This window comes from Harpia harpyja, chromosome 3 (assembly GCF_026419915.1).
Source record: "Harpia harpyja isolate bHarHar1 chromosome 3, bHarHar1 primary haplotype, whole genome shotgun sequence".
NCBI classification, from domain to species: domain Eukaryota; kingdom Metazoa; phylum Chordata; class Aves; order Accipitriformes; family Accipitridae; genus Harpia; species Harpia harpyja.
Genome location: NC_068942.1, coordinates 65,603,143 through 65,626,134, shown reverse-complemented (window position 1 = coordinate 65,626,134; position 22,992 = coordinate 65,603,143). Strand labels below are relative to the sequence as shown.

General features: G+C 41.0%; 1 protein-coding gene across 3 annotated transcripts in view; it reads left to right on the top strand.

The window, feature by feature from the left end:
- ITPK1 (inositol-tetrakisphosphate 1-kinase) overlaps window positions 1-22,992 on the top strand; it is a 159,459-nt gene that overhangs the window by 4,919 nt on the left and 131,548 nt on the right. The gene's annotated exons all lie outside the window — the stretch shown is intronic.

Sequence of the window (22,992 nt, the reverse complement as noted above, 5' to 3'; positions counted from 1 at the left end):
ACTCTCAATCCAGTTGGTTCCCTGCTCATCACATTGACCTTGTAATGGTTGTCACTGTGCATGAGCGCTAATACAAGGTTAGGGAAACGGAGGTGCCCCATTCCATTACAGAGATGACAGAGCTGTGGTGTGAATTGCAGGTGGTGATGAAGACTCTTGGATACCTATATTATCCTTTTGTAAAATATGTCTAGATGTACTGCCAGGTCTCCCTGGACATTGTGAATAAAAAGACTCCTGTTCATGCCATATGAGGAGTGGTGGTAGTACAGAAAAGTATATATCTGTTCAGAAAATGAGTTGTGTGTGTTTGGCACCAGTTCAGATTAGTGAGGTGCAGCCATTTATAAATGGCTGTTTGCTGTATAAAAGCCTCCATTTTCTTGGTAGTTGTTCTGCTGTTAATATAGTCTCTTTTGGGAGCCACAGAGATGTGAGGCAGTAAGGTTATGGCAATGTGAAAATAAGTTACAGTGATATGAGGTGAAGTGAAATATGCTTCATCCAAGAGGAGATAATTTAAAGTCACCCCATTCTGAATGATAAGCTACTTCTCAGTTATTTTGGGCAAAAGCATTCACAGGTGCAACTTTTAAGTTCGCATAGTAATGTGGTAGCTTTTCTGTGTAGCTATATACATAATGAGTCAGAATTTCCTCTTCATAGCATGTAGAAAATGAATAGCAAAGGAGTTGAAGAGTTGCCTGAAGATGTAATCTGTCATGATAAATCCTGCAATTCAACAGACAAAAGAACTGTGCTTGTACATCCTAATGTCCCGATTATATATGGTCAGATTTTATTGTGCTGTGTTATTTTCATAAAAGCAGGGTGAGCATCTGGCAGGAAGAAGTTCTCAGGAAATTATAGAAATTCTGAGAAAATCAAATTCTGCCCACAAAAGAAAATGGAGGTGAGGTAATTGAGAACACCTTCTAGTAAAGCCCAGTTGTCTTGATTTTTAGTGAGCAAGCTGAATTGTTGTCTTCCCTCCTTGGGAGATCATCCATAACAAACTGATAGCATTCCTTGATGCACAGGAAGCTAAGGCTTCTTGGTCTGGTTTGGATTCCCACTGCCGAAGACTGTTCTGAAACTTGAGACCATGTTCTTGAATTGCTACCTGCATCAGTTCAGCCGGTTTTGGTTTTATGCAAGGGGATGCATTTTTCTTTGGGTGTGGAGCTCCTGTTAGGGCATACGTTACCTGTGCTGAAGACCATTTGGGTCTGACAGGTCAGTGTGGTGGGTTGTTTTTTTGTTTGGTGGGGTTTGTTTTGTTTGTTTGTTTGTTTTAATTGAGTATGATGAAGCTGTTCTGATGGTGATACCAGATCGATCTGCTGAACATAGCAACGAGTGATTTTTTTTTTCCTACCAAAATATTAGTATGCCTAACTTAAATTTCTGTGTGACTCAAACATCTTTGGTTTTTTTTTTTTCTTTAAGCTAAATTGATTCTTCAACTTCTGCCCATTTCATTTCTGTGATAGATAGTTAAACCTTCTTTTAGCACATATGAGAAGCTACTCTAGTAAATCTACCATAAAATGTTAAACTCTGTTGTCAGTGCTGTAGATCTGTATGGCACTCTTTTTCTCTTCTAAACTTTATTTGTGGTCTCTTGTGTGCCATGGCCTGTGCACAAGAACCTAAACGTGAGTTTTAAGATAGATTTAAGAATAATGCTGGTTTGAGGGTATTAAATTAATCTGTTTCTTTATATAGCAGGCCATGAAGTATATTGCATGTTTTTTCTGGGAAGAACTCAGGGGATTTTCTTTAACCCCGATTCCCCACAAAAAAACCCCTAAATATTACTTTTGTTAAATGTCTGGATTGTGCCAGTTAGCTTTTACAGCCTTAAAAGCCATAAAAATAAAACGTGCATGTGTTGATCAATAGCTCCCATTGTTGCTTGTGTTAGTCTGAAATACTATATCATGAGAAGTAACGCGGGGCCAGATGGGTGGGTTTCTTTGACATCAGTTCTAACAAAGACTTACAACTAGCCTAATGGTAGAAATTATACTAAGCCATGAAAAAGTGTTGAAGGTAGTAGCAAAAAACCCCATGTATTTCTTGGAGGAAAAGTTTACTGTGTTTCTGGGTTCCTGCTCCTTCTTCCAGTAGTCTGTCAAGAAGACTTTACATCCCAGAAGAAATGGATATGTGTGCATTTTTGTAATCTCTGAGAGCACTTACTGGTAGGCATCCTTCTGGCAAAAAGCTTACTGTGTTATTATGCTTGCAGAACCATTTCATTGGAACACAGAGCGCAGCCACGCGGCAACAGAAGTAACTGTAACAATCACCCTTTCATAGCGACTCTGTTTCGTGATCTAGCAATCATTTACCTCAGGTTCAGGAAGTTTGCATCCTCCTTATGGTACATCCCTTTACCACAACCTGTTTGAACTGATATGCAGCAAGGAACAATAATAAGCTTGGTCAGGTGGCAGCTTTTCAGAGAAAGATCTGCATTCTTTTGCAGATCACAGGCTGAATACAAATTGACAGTGTTACAAAAAAAAAAAAAAGCAAATGTCATCTTGGGGTACATAAATTGGAACAGAGCCTGCAAGGCACATAAGTAATGCCTCCATTCTGCACAGCACTGATAAGGCTGCTGCTGCAGTAGCCTCACCTATTGCCTTTGGTCTGGGGCACGGCATTTCAAGGTAAAGGCAGATCAGCTGGAAAGTGCCTAAAGAGAGCAGCAAGAAGGATCGGAGGCCTTGAAAATAAGGTGTGTTGTACTGTGTTATTCAACATAAAGAAGAGGAGGCTGGATATGGATCTTCAGACACTGTAAAAAGCTGTTGTAGGAAAAAAAGCCCAACAAACAGCCCCCCCCGCCCCCCCCCATGTATTCCTCAGTTCCATTGTAGGTAGAACAAAAAGTAGTGGGTTTCAATTGTGCCAAGAAGGAAGGATGATAGGTAAGTGGAAAAGATACTGTGATTGTCTAGGTAGGCAGTGGAATTCGTTGCTTGAGACTTCTAAGACCAGCTTGGACAAACATGCTGGGAATGATATGGGCTTGTGGTCCTGTTTCAAGGCAGAGATGTTAACCTCTCCTGAGGTCACCACTGTGCCTGGTTTGGTTCAATCTGTAATAGTGCAGAAGGTGCCTGGGAAACAGTTCTTTGTGTATATTAAGTAGTTTGAAGTCTCTTCACTAATTCAGGAGTCATGACTTGCGAAGTCTAGGCACACAGTCTAAATGTGTGCAGCTTTTTCGAATATATAGGCTCAACCTGAGAGGGGTGTCAGAGATGACAGTGTTTGCTCTGCCTTAATGTACAGCACCTAGGAAGCACTGATTGACAGTATATGTCCTGACATTGGTCAGATAATGTGCTGTTCATCTCAATAGTTGACACCTTTTGGTGAGGTGACATTCTTGAACGTATTCCAAGGAAACAAGGAAGCAGAGTATATGAAACACACTACAGTAAGTGTGATAATAGATAAAATAAGCACCTGTGCTGGGCACATCTGTGCCATAGTGCTGTGGAACAAACCCTCTTCTGTCTGGTTATCTTTCTTCTCATTTTTGAGTTCAGTGTTCAGGCCTTGAAACAATGGTTTGTTTTGTGCTGATGGAATTTAACTCTCCTCAGAAGGAGTTACACCCTTTATATGATCAAGGAGGAAAATGCTGATACTTCCATACTGTCCAAATACTACACAAATACTAGTTAGTATTCTCTCTGTCTGCAGAGAGAAATCCTATTTGGAGGACAACCATGTACTTTAAGAGTGGCTTTCTAAATGACTTGAGTTTCACTGAGGGGAGATGTCCTTGAGTTCCAAGTAAAATGTCCTTAGTTGTAGTTCTCTTTCCTCCCAACTGCAGTGCTTGGGCTAATTTGACCAGGATGTGATTGCCAGTCGTACAAATGCTGTCAAATAATTCCTGTGAATTGGAAACCAAAGCAGAAGTCTGCTCTTTCCCACAGCCAGGCTACTACTTGTGCGGGCAGGAGGGTGTACACTAATTGAGGTTGCTCTGAGGGCTCCCAGGGGTCTGATCTGTAGAGTGGAGAAAGTCATGTTTCTAGATCTAATGGCACTTTTAGGAAAGTAAGTGGCAGAGCCAGGCCCAGAACTTGGAAGCAGGTTCAGTTCATGTTGAGCTGTTTAATCATCTCCCCTTGGATGCCAGTTAGTGAAGATTTGTAATGTGTCTTGTTTTTTCTTGTCGCATACCACCAAGTCATGCTTGCTTGTTTGGAAGAATTTGCAGTTGGTCCTTCCTTCTCAAAAAAACCCAGGCTTATTTTTGCTCTTCATCACACTCCTCACAGGCTTTTCTTCCTCCTTATCAACAATCCATCTTTGGTCCTATTCCTCTGTAACGCATTGGTTCTGCATGTTCGGTCTGGGTCCTGAGGCATTGCCTTGTGAAACCGAATTCTCTGTGGCGCTGCTGGCAAAGGAGGAAAAATACTTGAATGAGACATGTCTGTAGCAAAAGACAAAATACTAAATCTTGAGCTGTGAAGCTGGGATGCTCCTGGCTGTTGTTCTGAAGCCCCATGTTTGCCCCGTCAGACCACACCACAGATGTGTGTGCTCGTTGGGGGAGTCTCCCCCTTGAAGACTGCTAAGGGGCTAAATATTGGTGCTTTAAGAGACCTGGTTTGATTTGAATGTTTTGGCTGTAAGCAACATAGTTGTCCTTTTCTGAAATCATGTGTTTTAAAGTGCTGGTGACTTTTTCTACTTTCTGTAATTTTTCCCCCAATGTTAGGTATGGATAAGTACATGTAGTAGTATAATGTGTTTTCTTACAGCAGGAAGAAATAGTTTAGAGGATTCTTTGGAAACAAGGCCTTTGGCACTGCATGTTGTAGTGCTTAGTAATGACTCACTGCCTAGCCTTGATAAAGTTATCTGCGTTTTGGGGGGCAACTGGTTAATAGCTGATAGAACAAGTGATGTCTGGGGTGATTAATGGCACTGGAAGGAAATGATATCATAAAGGTCTGCTTGTGACATGCCACGCCTGCCCCATCAGCAGCCACAGCGCTGCAGTCCTTTTTCCCTGCCACTCCAAAATACTTTCGTGGTTAAAAGAATTGGTGTAATGACTAGGCTTATTCCTTATCTTGTCAGCCTCATTTCACTACAAGGATCTTTTGTATAGGTGGGCTATGAAATACTGCCTGTTTCAGCAATATGCTATGTTTTAGTGAGCCCAGCAGTGACCACTTAAACCCAGTTGGGTATGTTATTTCTTCAACATGTGTGTTTCAATGAGAATCTTGGTTATTTCCTTGCAGTTAAAAAAACAAACCTCAGAGATGAGTGTAAATACTGGTAACTGCTGCTCTTTAGCTCTATCTGCATGTCATACAGCTGCAAGTAGATGCTGCTTTGTTCGGGAACATGCTGTTCCTTTGTATTACAAAAACTTGTCTCAGTTCAGGAGATTTTACAGGCTGAGGATCTGGCCCTCTCTGCCTGCTGTCACTGGAGCCTGGTACAGGTGCAGCCAGTATGGGCTCTCCTTGCTGCCATTTGATGGGTGAGAGGGTAGCGTGGGGTAATGGTGAGGTTACTCCCACACAAGTTCATCAGTAGGTTTTGTTTCATAGCAGAGGCCCTAGCTGCTCAGAGGTGTTCTGGTTGACAGGGCAGCTGAAGAGTGTGAGGCCAGCCAAATAGACCTGAACCTGGAGGAGCCAGGAGCTAAATGATGGTTGTAGCAGATGCTTAGGGAAAGTATGAGGCACAGAGCAAATGTGCTTGCCTTCCCCTTGGCAGACCCTCTTGCCTTCTGTCAGTCACTGGTTTACAGACTCCGGTGGCAGTAGTTGTGCCCATGGTACCATGTTTAATAGCCACAGGTGGATCTGCTCCACATATACCTTTTTAATGCATTTTTGAACTCACTTTCATTCTTGACATCACAGGAACGTAAGGAGGCTGTCAGTGCATGTTGGCTATTCTCTAGTTTTGCTCTGAGTAAAACATGAGCAAATATCAAGTTGCTTCTGCTGTGTTGTGGGTTTTTTTTGTTTGGGTTTTCCTTTAACCTGTACAGGAATAGGCATTACTTATTTTTAAGTGTATGTATGCATCCTCATTTTACTAAAACACCCTGGCTCTTGACCAATTTAAAAAAAAAAAAATTTCAGTCAAGATGTCATAAAAAGTTCAGAAGTCAAAAGTTCTTCCCCAAAGAGAAAAGACTTTTCTGCTAAAAATAAAAAAGCTTGCAAAAGAAGGAGGAAGAACTAAAAGCTGCATACAGCTTAGGAGCCATCTTCTAACTTCATCTATAGTGCATGCTAATGACTTACAACCAACAGCAGAGGGTTTTGTGGAACCTAAAGACCGCTTGTAATTGAAGAGAGGAGAGTGCCCAGATCCACATTTGCTGCCTGACCAGGTTAAGTGGTAACACAGCAGAGGAGCACACTCCAAAAGCGAAGTACAGTATTAGTACTGCGATAGGAACAGAAGCCCTGTCTCTGTAGCATTCATACCAAATGTACAGTTCGTTTTCAAATAAAATCTGCACCTGTCTTTTGTCTGGTATTGAAAGCATTGAATTTTTCTGATCTTTCTGTTGGTTTTCAGTTAACATTGTCTTTCTGTAGTTTCAAGTATGGCTTTAAGAATTGCTTTAACTCGGCGTTCTTTCACACTGTTGTCTAAAATAGATTTTCTTTGCCAGTCAGTGTTTAAGCACAGACTTGCATGCACTCAGACCAGCCTCATGGTTTTAGAGTTACTGTGCTGTCTGGCACAGGTGCATGCTGATAATGTGTCGACTCATGATGTTTCCATCACATGTGGCTTTAACATTAGTGTCCTGTGAGATAGTCTGGGTAAACCACATTATCGGAGACTCTTTACAAGGCCCCCTGGTATGATAGAGCTGTGTGTGAAGCTCAGCATTCAGATATGCTTGCTAGTTGGAGGGGTGGGAAGAGGAGGGTAGAGGGAGCTTGTCGTGAGGTTGCCTGTGGTGCTGCTCTTGTTTGGCCGACAAAGAGGGAGCTTAATTCACTGGAGCTGTCAATCTGGTAGTTTTCAAGCACTGAAAGAAAACTCCTGTACAAGTGTGTGTAAGTGTATGTGAGGGAGGAAAGGGAAAAAGAAACTAAGTCAGTCTGCTATTTTGATGAAAGGCTGATGGCAAAAAAAAAAAAAAAAAAAAGTACTTGTAGTTGCTGACCTGCACCCTGTATTTGGCAGAAAAGGGGAAAGCGTAAGAGGGGAGAAGTATTGTTGCAGGAACATTGGGTTGGAGCATCATGTGCTGTGCAAAGAGTACGTGATGATAAAATTGAGCAGCACCCTTTGTCACTCAGGAGAAGTTTTCTTTTTCAAAACTGTCACCTTTTAAAGCTGGTTTAATCCATGGAGATAAAATGGTTTGTGCTATGCCTTCAGCTGTTCTTGATTGCCTGGCCTGCAAGTGGGAGCTGCAGCTATAGGGGGCAGAGATCTATTTGCAGGTGGACACGCGCTGGATGGTGGTGTATTTTGACTTTGGGGCTTGACATTTTGGTGTAACCTTTCCTTCTGTCTCAAGGAATAGATCAAAGTCCAGGGACTCTATCCAGGCTGGAGTGAATTTTGAAGAGAGTAGAGTTTTTTTGACCTTTTTCCTGGCCTTTATAAAACCAAAATTTTAGCACACTTTGAGGAATAGAAAGTACTGGCTTGCTGCTAGATAGGGGGTTGAAGCTCCATTTTCTTTTTCTTTCTCTTTCTGATGCTATTTTAGGCCCTCAGTTCTCAGCATCTGGGAGAATTTGTGCCCCGATTTTGTTTTATTCACAATTTAGTAGAGTGAAAAATATTTGGTCATAGACATCCCCAAGTTTAAATTGCTTTTGTTTGGGGCTAACTTTGTTTCAAGAACTCTCTAACTAGCTTTCCTTCTGATTCCTTTGTTAGTGTGATGTGATCGTAGCTTTACTCTTCATGTATGCTATCAGGCATTGATCTTCATCACTTTTGTTGCTTACTAGTAGTGATGGATTGCCTATTTTCAAATAGCATTGCACCGTAAGATAGAGCTTTCTTGTGGATCAGAACTTGCTTTTTCACAGTAAAAACAGTGGATCTTACTATTGTTTGGTCTAAATGTAATTTAAAGCCTCTCTTGGCTATCTTTTCCTTAAGATATGTAACAGGTTATTGCTGGTTCTGGGTAGTGTAATCAAACCACATGGATCTTTAGCATATAAGCTTATGTCTCCCTGAGAAGGCTCTGGAGAGCAGAGAAAACTTTACTTGATTGATGCTGGTCAGCTGCTGTGTTTTTAATTGTGAATGTTTCTAAGAGACTGGTGCTCATTTGAGTCTACTAGGAATATGACATTTGGAGCCCAAAATGGTGCTGGAAGGAGCCAGAAGTGAGTGAATGAGAAAGGCATAAGGTCGTTGGGGAGTTTTGTCTTTTTTTTTTTTTCCTCTAAGTAAAATAAATTCAGGTGCATAGTACAGAATTATGGTTGCAGCAGACTATCACTTCCATGTGTACTGTGCTGACCACCAGCTTTTCTAGTAAAACTTTTTTTCTCATTTTTGTGCTGTGTTAAGCAGTTTCCTGATCAGCATAGTGCTGTGTCTTGGCTCACAATAGGTATTGTTTGGGTGGGGGTTGGCACAATATTTTTGTGCTGTGATTTGATCTGTCATTTGTCTTGAATAATCTATTAAATGTAATGCTTAATCCCATTCCTTTTTGGCGGGTTTTCCTCTAGTATTGTTGCAATGGTAATGAAACAGTGTATCTCTGATTGCAAGAGATCACTGAAGAAAAACAGTATTTTGGGATGTTTCTTTTGTGTCTTTGGCTACAGAACAGAGAGAACACCCACACTAGAGGCAGAGTAGGTTGGACCTTCGGTCTGATGTGCTGTGGCTGTTCATATGTTAACAAATAACTTCCCCAATTTTCCCTTGTTCCTAGTTTCTCCTGTTTGCCATTGTGAAAAAGATCTGTAGAACCAGACAGGGGAGGTTTCTTCAAACAGGAAAATGTGTTTCTGAAACCACAGAACACAGGTAGAGCATTTACTACAGCTAACATATTTTTAAAGTTACTTTACTTTCTTTGTCAGCTTTGGTACCAGTGGACTGTGGAAAACCATGTGTCCTCCCTGCCCCCTACCCCAAATTACACTAACTGCAATTAGGAGACCTTAATTAAAATGCTTGGTTCGTAGCTTGGGCAAAGAATTTGGAAACAAAGTCATTTATTCTAAGGCAGCTTTACCACAGATTTCTTCTGGGGCAAAGCTGTTTCCTGATGTGTAAGATCAAGATCTCTAAATCTGTTCTGTAGACGAATTACATGGGGGTCAAGTTCTTTATACTAGTATTTATTCCTAAAATAGTAATCCTTGCATATGAATTAGGCTGAGATTCTAAAAAACTCCTACTTGTTATGGTGCTGAGTTTTCTTGACCTTGGTGAGAGCTGAGCATGTTTGCAGACCTTGGCCTAATCTAGCTCCCTCTGAAGCTGTTGGAAATCTCTGTAGTTGGATTCCTTGGGAACTGGGTATACCTGGTGTTCAGATTTAATTTTTTTTTTTTTAATGGAAAGACTGAGAGACAGGGATGGAAATAAAATTTGTTCACAGTGGTGCAAGTTCAGTGGTAAACCTGGGATCAACACGTGGACTTCTTTTGCTCCTTTGTTCTTGCTTTGTTGCACCATAACTACTGAGAACAGGTACTTAAGAGATGGAATGGCTTGATAACAACAGTTGATGGCCAAGAATTAGAAGCATGGTAGGTAGTAATTAAAACGTGCAACCACGATGCCATTGAAAGTATTCTGAATGCCTACTTGGTCCAGGGAAGTATCCGGTAGTGTAATTTGAAATGTTTTTGTAGGACCAAGTATAGTATTTGAGTTTCCTGTTACTTGTTAGTGCTACTGCCACGTTTTTTTATATTGACTGACGTGGGTGTGAAAGCTCCCTGTAAGAATAGATTTTTAGCATACTTGCTGCTGCTGGTAGTGAAACTTGAAAGACAAAGTGTTTGTTTTTGGCAAATGCATGTGGTCCATGTAAAATCTCCCTATTCCCTTTCCCATTAAATTGAAGTAGATTACCAATTGTTTGGGGCTGATCCAGGCAGAATGGAGCAGCCTAGCAGTGCTGCTAATATTACAGTAATGGAAGGCTTCTGCTGGAGAATGTTTTTGGTTAAATATTTTTTGGTCTTAAAAATGGCCATGTGTGGGTGTTTTCAGCAGCCACTTTGGCTTCAAGGGGATAATTGTTGGAGCTTTCTATAAGAATAGGGGTGAAGGTTCTCTTTCAGTAAAGCTTGACCTCCTTTTGATGAAATAAAAACTATTAAAGGGTTAATTTTTTTTCCCCATTCTCTGTATGTCTTTGTGAAAATTCTTTCCCTGGCTTTTCCCTCCCCTCCAACACTTCAGGAAATTAAATTGTTTATTCAAAATGTCTGGTGTCAGTGTTGGACGCCTACACTAGCTCAGGAGCTCAGAGGTGTTCCTGCAATGCCAGTCCCAAAAAACCTGAGAGGTGGCTCTTTCCTGCTGTACTGTAAATGTATAGTTTGACCGTGAGGGGTTTTTGAAGCCCGCTGCCCAGACAGCTTTGAAATATGAGTAAAATCTCAGGTGTACATAGATGAGCTGCAAACAGTTGAAAAGTGTTTAAATCTTGATGTCTTCCATGTATTCACTGGGTGGGGGTTGTACAGAAAGTTTCCAAATCAATGAATACTCTCTGATCCAAGAAAGAGAATAGAGAAAAGTCTCTTGAATCAAGCATAGGCCTGCCAGCCAAAATAGGGTTGGCTTTTGGCTCTGTAGTAGGCTTCATTGTAACTTAAGCAAATCAGTGATTTTCGCAATATAATACTTTTTCTACCTGTCAAATGAAGAAATAATACAAACCTGTTAGAATGCTGTCGTGGCTGAACTGACTGCAAGTTGCTCGTAGATCATTGGATCCCAAAGGAGAGACAAAGTGTTTATTGCTTTATCTTGCTGTTTGTCAGCAGCTCTTAATTCACATCTATCTATTCCAAGGCATGGTTCAAAATTAAAAATTCAAGTTGCTAAAATGTGTCTGCTCCTCTGGTGATTTCTATAGAAGAAATATAATTGAACCCAGTTGTTGAGGACCCCAACATGTTTTAACATTTTTAGCTCTCTTAACTGCTGTTCTCTCTCAGACCTATTTAACTAGTAAATGTTTTCAGTTTATCATATACAGACTAAGTAATTATTCAGCTTTTGCCCAGCTAAGATTTCATCTTCTTGCATTGTCTTTCCTAACTTGGTCATTTTAATTTGTGGTGAAAATCAAGGTATAGTTTGAAAACCAAAGAGGAGGGAAGGAGCCAGGAGGCTGTGGAACAATCTAGTCTAGAGACAGTGATAGTGATAAGGGTTGTTTTCTTGCTTATGCTTTTCTCTGCTGCTTATGTGGGTGCCTGAGTTCCAAGAAGGCCCTTTTAACCCTGTAGATGGAGCAAGTAATTGCCATTTTCCAAGTGCACACAAAATCTGATGAAACACAGGAAAATGAAAACTCTGGAAGCTACAAATACATTTGAGCTTGAGCCTAAACCGGTTGGCTGAGGCTAATGGGAGGGGTTTTTTAGTGATAAAACAATTTACCTAACACAGGAACTTCGGGGGGAAAAAAACTTCAAAAAGTGGGAGTCTTTTATTCTGCTTACAGCAGCTTATCTAAGAAAGTGCTGTGTAACTTTCTCATCTAACTGTGAACTAAAAAAAAAAAAAATTGCTTCTCAGAGGTGATTCATTTTCTTTCACATCTGCAGGTTGTTTACTGGGACTGGCTCTTCAGGAATTCTTTACTCCTTTGTGTTTATTATATACAATTTTACTTGCAATAAATGTCTGAAAGAATCGAATGATTGGCTGGCTGAGGGTTGTATCAGAAGTGGGTAGTAGTTTGGTTTTGTCATGATTATTTAAAAATTAAAAGATCGAGTACACTCTGCAGCCTTTTTTTCTAAAAGAAGCTGCTGTCACCATTGTACCAAGAAACTATTTTTTCCCCTCTAAATGAGGCCCTGGATCTCCTAGGAGATTTTAAGACTGCATATTTATTTTCTGGAAAAATAGAATCATTTGATGCGTCTTCTGAAATGATGCTTGAGAAATAGCAGAATACCTCTTTCAAGTGACTGGCAAGCAGCACAGGCAGTGTTTCGGTCTTCCTTTACAGGTGAGGATGTAGGCGTGAACCACTGGCCAGATCACATCCTAGCAGTGCAAGTGGAGGAGTGTAATCTAAACAAGTGAAAACAAGGAGGGCTATTAATTTGCTTTAGATGAAGCTTAGTATTTTAAGATGGGCTATGTTGGTTGTCTCATCTACAGGACTGAAAACAGTATGTCTGCAGAACATAGTCTGTTCAGTTAATTTGTGTATGTGAAAATTTCAAGGAGTGATCTCACTCATAGGAGAGAAAAAAATGCCCAAACCAGAATGAATGCTTTTTAGACTATAAGGCCCTGTACCTTCTCTCCTGGTTGCTTTTCAAATGGACAGCTGTGAGCCACATCTAGGAAAGAAGACGGATGTGGTGATCAGAGCAGGCTGCCTGCTGCATGATGCTCTGAGCTGGTGTAAGCACCCTTCCTGATCTGAGGCAAGGGTCATGCATGTGCTGTTCCTACTCCTTCCCAAGGGAGTTCATGTTGAATTGTCTTGCTGTGAGAGAGACTATTTTCTTTTTACCATGATTTTTCTGGATTACTTGTGGACTAATAATGGCTTCTTTCCCTGATGTAATGCATGTGGTTTCAGGATATCCTTATTAGGGCTGTTCTTACTTTATGCTCAGACTGACAGTGTCCCTTAGATTTCCCATGCTTTTGACCTGTTGGAGGTTGCCTTTCTGCTCTCCCTTGTCTTGCCTTTTTAAGGTGTGGTTTTGTGGTGGTGGTCTTCTTTTTTTTTTTTTTTTTTTTTTTTTTTAGTAGGAGGAGACTTTAATGTGGTCTTTTCTTTTTGGCTTTGGAAATCCCTTGGAAGGATTTCTGTATGGTCCCACTTGTGCTGAAGAAATTGCATTAAGCAAAGTTGTGACTGCTTTGTCCATTAGGCAGGTATGTGGTAAGTGGTAAAGGGCTGTTGGAGTAATTCCCATTCTGAATGGAGTACTTGGTGATAGTACTAGCCCAGGATGGCTAATCCAACTGTCATCTTAAGCATAAGCACAGAAGCTATGGAATTCAGGATTGTTGTTGCTACGCATTTGCCAGTTTATGGCAGACAATGTCCAAAATGATCACTGGCATCCAAAAGCTCACTATTGGTTGTCTTGGGTATGAAAGAGTATGATGGTCCCTAGCAGGTGCTTTTCTCTTTCCTCCCATCCTCTTCCCCCTTTTCCATCCTACCCTGCTGTGCAAGATAGAAAGGGCAGGACCACAGCTGCCACCCTGTCTTGTATCACTGGAGTGAGGGAGTAGTTGGGATGGTTGCAGTACCCCCCCCCCCCCCCAAGGAAGGACTGGGAAGGCTGAGGACTCTTTAGCCTGCTGTCTTTGGGTCCCAGAAGGAGCAGATGTCACGTTCAAGGTTTCTAATAACAGCAAGTGAAGGCAGCGGGTACTGCAAGATGAACATGGAAGGACTGAAGAGAAGTTCTTTCCACATAAAAGGAGTGTAGGATAGATGGGCCTTTTGGAGTGAGATGCAGAAGTGACCAGGATAACTGTTGAGCCTGAGCCTGTGGGATGTAGCCAGTGGAAGCCTTACTGCTCCAAGGAGTATTTATGTGAGAGAGCAGTGAGGTAGGCGGGAGGGTAAAGAGCATCAGCTGAAGTACTGATGGCCAGTGTGGGAGGCAGATGTTATAATGCTAGCCTCCTGTCCCTGGGACGTGTTCTGATTGAGGCATTGATGGGACTCAGTATGTCCTCCTCAGAGGTGTTAGCAGTTTTGAAACCTGTTTCATATGAAAACTCTACAGTGAAAAATTGAGTTCTAACTTTAGCTCTTTGAAAACATCTTTGTTTCTGGGCTTATGGAACAAATACAAACTTCCGCTATAAAGGAGAGCTTCCAGAGGAACAGCTTGACTACTTTAGAGTAGTGCTCTGTAGCTTCAGTTATGTCATGGTGTCAGATCTTGGAAAATCTGCTAAGCTAGTTATTCAAGAACACTTTGGAAATCTTCTCTGTGGCTTAATTACTGGGAAGTAACTGTCATCTGCTGCATGTTTATGTAAAAGGTGTATAGCAAGTGGAATAGCTGATGGATAGAATACAACTGTTTATATGATCCCAATGTGTGCACGTGGGAGGAGTAGTTTCCCAAGTAAGGCTCATTTCCAGACAAGTCCAGTTGATCTCTCTGTACAAGTACTAAATGACTTACAGTGATTTTGCTTTTAGTGTCATGGAATCAACAACAGAGAAGGATTGCTGTTACCCAAGGTAAAGCGGCATGGCACTGTAATGCCTTTGCTTGACTGGCTGTTTAGTTAAGGGCCTACAATGAGAGATGACAAAAATCAGAGGATTTAGCACATAGTTCTGCCTTGTGAAAGTGGTTTGAGTAAAAGCTGTTTGGTTTTAGTGGTATCTTACCTAGGATAGAAGCCTGCAGTGTTAATCTTGAAGCTGTCTGATACAACAGCAGACCTGCACCTTACATCTCAAGGGGCAGCACCTTACAAAGAAGAGCTCACGCAGCAACTCTGCAAAACCCAGAAAGGAGGTAAGAAACAGTAGTACTGTGTGAAGTGTCTGTAATGGCAAGCTTCATCCCCAGCTTCTGTCACCCATATTCTCCTAGCTCATTCATCATCACTGGAGGTGTTGGGTACTCGACAGCATAAGCATGCCATGTAGTTACACTGCTAGAAAGGTACAAGACCAGTGATGTTTGGCTTGGTGCCAATAAATTACAGCACAAGAACTGTATGGCTGTAGGTGGATAGAGACATTAGATAATGCATTTTCAGCAATCCTAGCACCAAGGCAGTGGTAAAATTTGAGGAAGAAATGGAAAGAAATTTGATCTTTGATGTTATGTTCTCTCTGTAGTTCTCTCTTGTGTATGGGCAGAGGGAGGAGTTTAATGGCAAGTTTAGCATGCAGGTTATCTTTAGAAGCATCTGTAAGCAGTTCATTGTTAGGTAGGATGGAAGACTTTGTGGGTTAGGGCCTTAGTTACAGTGAAAGATTTTACAGACAAATACTTGAAAAAGAGAAATCTTCCTGCTTTGAACAATATTAAAATTTTGTTTTGTTTTGACATAAGGGCTTGTTCATTGTTTCTCAGTTCATAGCCTTAAATGGCCAAAAATGCAGTTTTAGATTTTTTTTTTCCTTTCATTTCCTAATTGTTTGTCTGTAGGCTTTTTTTTTTTTTTTTAACTAGTAATGTGAGTAGAGAAGTTATTCTTCACCAGGGAAAGTCTTGCTGAAAAAGTCTAGGCATGACCTTACTAGAATTTTTCTTAGGAGAACACCACAATGTGAAAACAGTGGAATAAAATCAAAATGAAATGTTCTGTTATCTTTCCAGCATCACTTCTGACTGAATATCCTGAAGTAAGACATGGATATACATAAAGCTGTAGTGTACCTCTGCAAGCAGTGTTTGTGGTTTAAAAGTGCCTTGGGGCACATAGCTGCTTGTCGTGGTTTAACCCCAGCCAGCAACTAAACACCACGCAGCCGCTCACTCACTCCCCCCCACCCAGTGGGATGGGGGAGGAAATCGGGAAAAGAAGCAAAACCCGTGGGTTGAGATAAGAACGGTTTAATAGAACAGAAAAGAAGAAACTAATAATGATAATGATAACACTAATAAAATGACAACAGCAATAATGAAAGGATTGGAATGTACAAATGATGCGCAGTGCAATTGCTCACCACCCGCCGACCGACACCCAGCCAGTCCCCGAGCGGCGAATCCCTGCCTCCCACTTCCCCGTTCCTATACTGCATGGGATGTCCCATGGTATGGAATACCCTGTTGGCCAGTTTGGGTCAGGTGCCCTGGCTGTGTCCTGTGCCAACTTCTTGTGCCCCTCCAGCTTTCTCACTGGCTGGGCATGAGAAGCTGAAAAATCCTTGACATTAGTCTAAACACTACTGAGCAACAACTGAAAACATCAGTGTTATCAACATTCTTCGCTCTGAACTCAAAACATAGCACTGTACCAGCTACTAGGAAGACAGTTAACTCTATCCCAGCTGAAACCAGGACACTGCTGTTGTAAACTCCATCCGAAATAGGTAATTGGAACTGTAGGTGTTATGTCTGACCAATATGCAGGCCAGTGCTTTTTGTTGGTTCAAAACATTTGCACTTTAGTGTTTTATGCTGAAACTGGTTTTCTCTTGAAGCCAGGCCTTGAGAGAGGATTCTGCTGCAAAATCAAGGCTGGCCTTGATACTGTTAGACTGACATTGATGGGCTGTTGGTTAGCTGTGTCTTGCAGAGGGTGCTAGGTGGTCTGCAGCCTTGCTGGTCTGAGAGCTGTCTGTGGGATTGGGGTGACATTTCTCTGGTCTCTGACTTGGGGTGGTGGTACAGAGACATGCAGGGCAGGCTGGAGGAAGACTTCTTTTACATGTTGTGGATGGTGATGCTAGAATTCAGATGGAGGAAAAAAAATGTAGGTGTTCAAATTAGTCTTGAAAAAAAAATTATTATCCTGGCATTTTTTTTACTTTTATCTGGAAACTAACTAGAGAAAATAATTAGGGGTGATGTAGTGTTTCCTTGAGATGTAAGGGAGTAGTCCAAATAAGATAACGACAGTTTATATAGCCTCTTAGAGTGCAACTTTCACAAGGTTTTGATTATCATTTTATAACCATCACAACTTTATTGTTCTGGAGGACTGGGATGATCTTGAAGAGGAACATTTTTGCTAAATTGGAGTAGCTTCTGCCCTTAAGGTGATGCATGTGTATTTTGCAGCTTACTGTGGCACCTTGGACTGTGTGCTGACCAAGCGTGAAACCCTGCAAGTCCAAGTAGGCAGGTAATACCCACCCAGAGCGAGAGAGTGAAGTCAGGGAGGCTGAGCAACTGTTTGCAAGGGGGTTACGTAAAGCTGGGTGTGGAACAGCCTCCTTCTTTATGAAACACGGCTGACTGCAGGGATCTGATGTGCAAAGAGCTGTGAAAACATGCTGCCTGGGAAAAAGTGTTCTTGGGGTAAGAAATCCTGCTGTTGCAGATAAATGTGCTAGTGAGGTGTAAAAGCAGACACTTGGTCAAGGATTTTCTTTTGCCTTCACAAACAAGAATTCCTGGAAATATTTGGAGCAAATGTATTTTTATTTACTAAGAGATTAAGAGGTAAATGTGTATGTTTCTCTGTGTGTAAAATTCTAATAGTATTACATGGTTCAGTCATTTTCATTAACTGTTACTTGATAACTTTTAAGTGACAGCAGATGGGATGAACAAAAATCACTTTCCTTAGCAGCTGTAGTTCAAGGATCCGTCTAAGACATCGAGAATTTTCAACATCTTTTGAAGCTGTTACTTAACGCGTTTTTTTTTCCCCATGTATAATGATTCTTCAAGTCCTTGTGCATATTTCAGAATTACAGCAATTTAAAAGTTGTAACCTTTCTACAAGTCCCTTTCTTTTATGCTGATTGTATCTCCAATTAACCTGTGATGTAATTCTGGCAGTATCTTTGAGCTGATCCTGTGTATGACACCCCTCATTCAAATGTGAAAGCCCTAAAGAGAGAACATGGGGGGTTAGCAGTGTGTATTTGATGACGGGCAATGTGGGAAGCAACCTGAAACAGCAGAGGAATCATCAGCTTCTCCTTGCCTTGTGTTGCGCAGTCATCTATAGGCTTGAAATCCCAGTGTGTGGTATAGCATCATCTCCACAGTTCTTATCTCTTATGTCTACAAACAAAAGAAGCGAGCAAGAGAAAATGAGTGCTCTTGTCCAAGGGAAATTTGTTCTGTGGTCATGTTTAATCAAACATGTAATCAACATTTAATCAAACTTTTAATAAACTGCTTGCATTTTTCCTTCTAATTAGTTGCTGCCAATTACTGGGATTGAAGAGTGAGTTTCAGGGTGGAGCCAGACAAAAATAACCCAGAGGAAAACAGCTAGCTGCTACTGTGCCTTTGCATCTGCCTTTCCAGCTCCTACTCAAAAGCTGGATCAGCTGTTTATACATCCGCCTTCTTAGCAATGATAAGAACAATGGTTATTTGGTAGATTAGAATAGAAATTTAGCTTTTTATTTTTCCCTTTAAGAGGGATTTAGGTTATCTTACAAACTCATCAGGGTGTTGTGATCACACCAGTGTTGTAATGGGGAGGGGCAGGTACTAGAGAATCTAGGTAAGTCCATAAAGGGAAACAAATGTAAAAGAACTGTTGGCCTTAAGCTTTTTTTTCTGAGAGGGAGAATGAGACTATGAGTAACAGAGCTCCAAGTATGATGGTATGATTTAAGTTGTTGAGGCAGCTTCTAGAAAATCTGAGGAGACCCAAGAAACTGTTGGGTTCTTCCAGTTACACAGTGTAGCAGACCTCCCAGATCCAAATCTGTGCTACAATGCAGTCTGGTTAGAAAATGTAGTAGCATTTTGGGGGTTGTGTATCAGCTCTGGTGTGCCCTGGCCAATTTGGCAAAGTTGTAGTCTTAAACCACATGTGCTCAGTCACTGATGGAAAGGATCGGTGTAACAGCTGCTGCCTAGGATAAGTTATGAGAAAAACAAGGGCAGGATTAATTAGAGTGCCCTGTATGTGTACCCCGCTGTGTCTGTGTGAGAGAGATTACTAGCAAGATGTGCCATGGAAGGTCAGGGGTATGGGAGACAGCAAGACACATGCTGTGGGTGTTGGCCCAAGGCAGAGCTCTGAAGGTGACCTTTTGGGCAAAGTGGTGCCTGCAGAAGGGCTGAAGCTGATAAGAAAAAATAGTTTGGTTCAGAGAGATGGGATGCTCTAAATTTCTTGTAAGCAAACATTGATGAACTTTTATCTTTGTTATTCACTTTACCGTGTGAAGGGATATGCGTTTTGTCTAACACCTTGGATAAAAAAAAGGGCAGGAGTTGTGTTTTATGATTTATAAAAGTTTGGTGTCTTTTTTTCTCTTACTGCACTGTGAACAATCCACTGAAGCAAACAAGAAGATGGGTGTTCTTGCAGACCTATACATATTCCTTAAAGCAAGAAGCCTATGGACTGGAAGAAACAGGGAGAATTTTAATCTTTCTTTAGCAGCAAACTTCAGCATAATGTAAAGCAGATAAAATGCCTGATAAAATAGGTAAGTTTGTAACACACACATAGATGTGCTTCTCTGAAGTGGTCTAGACACCAGGACAGCTAGGGTAGAGATTTCTCAGAGATACTGTTTTGCCCTTTTCAGGCGCAGAAACTATCATGAGTGATGGAGACTTTTTGTCTCACTGTCTAATCTCTGCTCCAGCTTCAAGTTCGTGCTTTCTGACCTTGGCTGATCCTATGCATAACAATCCTCTGTCCATCCCTGCCCAAAGCTTTTGGTGTATTTCTATGAATCTTCATGACCTACGTTGCCTTGATATTAAAAGGTTGGCAGCAGTAGCTTGTTCCATGTATTGGATTTCCAACTCCTCAAACTGCAGCCCCATCCAATGAGACCAATGGAAAACTCTTTTCTCTTATCTGAACTTTGGTAAGGTTTTTGCCTAGGGTGTGTGGTGGTTGGTTTTTTTGTTTTGTTTTGTGTCGCATCCCTTCCCCTCCCCTGCCCCACAGTGTTCACATCAGCTATTAATATTATTCTCCATGCTTATAATTAAAAACATTTATTAATTTGCTACCTCTCCATTTAGATCTTTTTTCTTGTAAGTAGGACCATAGTCAAATATTGCATGTTGCAGACGTTTTATTTGATTTCCAGGATCATGGGTAGTTTGTGCAGATCACCAAGATGATTCACTGCAGCGCTGTCCTTTTGCTTCTCAGGGAAGTTGGCCACGTGTCAATAAATGGAATATTTTCCAACAGTATGATCATCACTTGTTGGAAGCCAAACTTTCATTTTATTGCAAGCCTCTCTAATGAGGCTTCCAAATAAAGTAAAATAATTTTTCTTTGATCTATGTTGATATAAACTCAAGCAGAAGAGTCAGTTGCAGGGGAAGGAATTTCCTATTATTGGTATTGGCATCTGAATCTGTTCAAATGGAGAAAAGCAATCCAGTTCATGTTTCTTTGATTTGTACTGGTACAATATCTGTTCACCAGATATTTTCTGGTGAACATCTTTTTTGTCTCAAATAGGGTACAAGGTTGCAGAATTGTACTTTTTAGATTCCAGGTGCTTTTCTGTTTTCTGTTGACATGGTTCATACAGTGTTTATTAGGGGGAGCTGCATAGTGAAATAAAGGTAAAACCCAGTTTCAGATGATACTAGAACTGCTTTTAGCCAGCTTTTTATTTGGGACTGACTCTGGTTCCATAAATGAAGAGCAAAATTTGTTCTTTGCATATGCAAACAGTGGTCACTTGGTGAATGTAGGAGACAAGAAATACAAGTGCTCTCAAAGCTAATAAAACTTGAGGGAGACTTGGTGTCTGACTTGTACAGTGCCAAAACATTAGGACCATCCCTTATGGAGGGATAAAAAAAAGTTGCAATCAGGTTTCTTCAGTGAGCAGATGTTAACTTTCTTGTGTTAACTTTCTCTTGTTTGTATAATGAAGTTTTGCATGAAGGAAAAAGCCCCAGACACCTGTATATCTTTCTTGAAGCCTGGCTGGAGATGAATAAACTCATTTTTGCATGGCAAGTTGCTGAACTTAAATATGTCTCTAATTTCTGCCAAAAAAATGCCCAGTCTCCTTGAGAGATCCAAGAAGTGAAAAAAAATTGTGTATTACACATTTCATGCATGTCTCAGTGGGTGTCTGGGCCTCTATAAAAACCCCCAAAAGGTTTATTCAAGGCTGTTTGCCAAAGTCTTGGAAAGTTACAGTGGATGTACAGCATTTGGTTTCGGGGTTAGTGGACTAAAAGCCATTTCTAGATGAAGGCTGGCTTGGCAGACATGCTCTTCTCTCTGTACCCCTTGGTTTTAGCAGAGTGGAGGTGTGCGTTGGTTCTCCCTTGTGGTGTTCAGGAGACCTGCAGAACCTGCAGCACCAGCCTGGGGCCCAGCAGAGCCTCCTCTCACTGGCCATACTGGACTGATGGTCTTTGTGCAGCATGCTTATGCTGAAGCTCCTCAGAATGTCAAGGCAAGCCACTAGAGCGCTTTTATTTGGGTAAAAGGTGGGAATGCAGATAAGATTTATGAAAGTAAATGGAGCACCTGTAGCATGCTAGAGAGAGGTGATGGGGAGGGGGCAGAGGGAGGGGTGTGGAAGTGGCAGCCTGTAGCCTATGCACAAGTCTGCTTTAAGTTTTTTGTTTTTTTTTTTTTTTAATTTATTTTGTTTAAGAAACTGAATTCTGAGCTTTGATTGGTGTGTGAGAATCTAGCAGACAGAGGGCTTTTTAGGTTGGCTTGCCATACCTATGCTTTTTGTAGAAAGGCATTTGTAGGAAGGAGATTTCTGACCACTGCCCCCACCCACCCTTGGACACTCCTAATTCATTCTTGGGATTTCACAGATTATGACAAAATTTCTTCTTCAGAGCCTCTATGCTGTTATAACAAATGCTTCAAAGTGATCTCAATATGCTGAACATCAGCTTGGTAGGAGACCCACAAGCTCACTGCAAACCTTCCAGAGACTCAAAGACACACTGTTTTCTTGAATCATTATTTGCTATCAGAGTTACTTGCATTGCTAGAACCCCAGAGTGCTGTGGTAGTTCTCCAGGTCAGTGGTGTGGGATGCTTTACAAATGCAGGGCTTAGAGAGATTACAGTCTGGTTAAGACAAACTGTGGATAATGGTTCTGGTAAATGTTTGTTTCGAATACGGTTTCTTTTTGTGTATGCTTTTGCCAGGTAGTTGTGTGCAAGCTCCAATAAGATTGTTAGAAGTGACTATGGTAGATACCTAAAACTAAGAAAAGTCCTGAAGGGGTCAGATTCTTAGAGGGCAATTGCCAGGCACTTTCAGAAATTCTGCTTACTGTAGGCTGAGATAGAATTTTGAGTGCCCAACCTTATGTGAGCTTGAGAGACCGAACCATTTTACCTTTTGTCATCTTTTCTCTTCTGTTCTTTTGCTTTCCTCTTCCAAAAAAAGACAATTGTTGTCAATAGGGTTATGCACATTGTAGGTTAGCTTACCAGATGATGTACTACTTCAATCTGAATTCTCCCTGTCCAGATAGAACAGGGAGGTATTGGGAGGGCTTATATATAGGGCATGACATAAATGTATTTAATCTGAAGATCCCTTTCTCTAGATAGATAGATGTAGTGAGATACACACACATATATATATAAAAACATAGCTAGATTTATATTATCAGCCCAAATCCCTGTATTGTTTCTTTAACCTTGCTTGGTAGCTGATAACAGCATGCCATTTGCATTAATACTGATAAACCAATATTTGTGATTCAGACAGCTTAACTGCAATAATAGAGAAGAATCATTTGATGCTTAAATCTGATAGTGCTTAAGTCTAAAACGACTAATGAAATAACTTTCTGGGTGTCTTAATGTACATCATGATTCTGTATCGTTCAAATGAAGGGAAAAAATGTATACTGTCCCTATGTAAACCTCATCTTGCCTTATAAAAGCCCCAGAAACCTTGAATATATTTGATCAACCAAAATGTGGGAGGTAGCTGTTTTAATAAGGGGACATTGGTAGTTGTTACAATTCTGAGAAAGCTTTCTATAAAATATTCATGCAGGTTTTACTAGCCTTGCTGTACCTAAGTTAAAAACTAAAACACTTACTGAACAGTAAGAACTTTATATTGGGGGTCACAATGAACAGTGAGGCAGGAGCCTAAAGGAAGCCCCAGAATAAACCAAGGCTTGTTTGCATCTGGCTTAAATCTTTTATTTC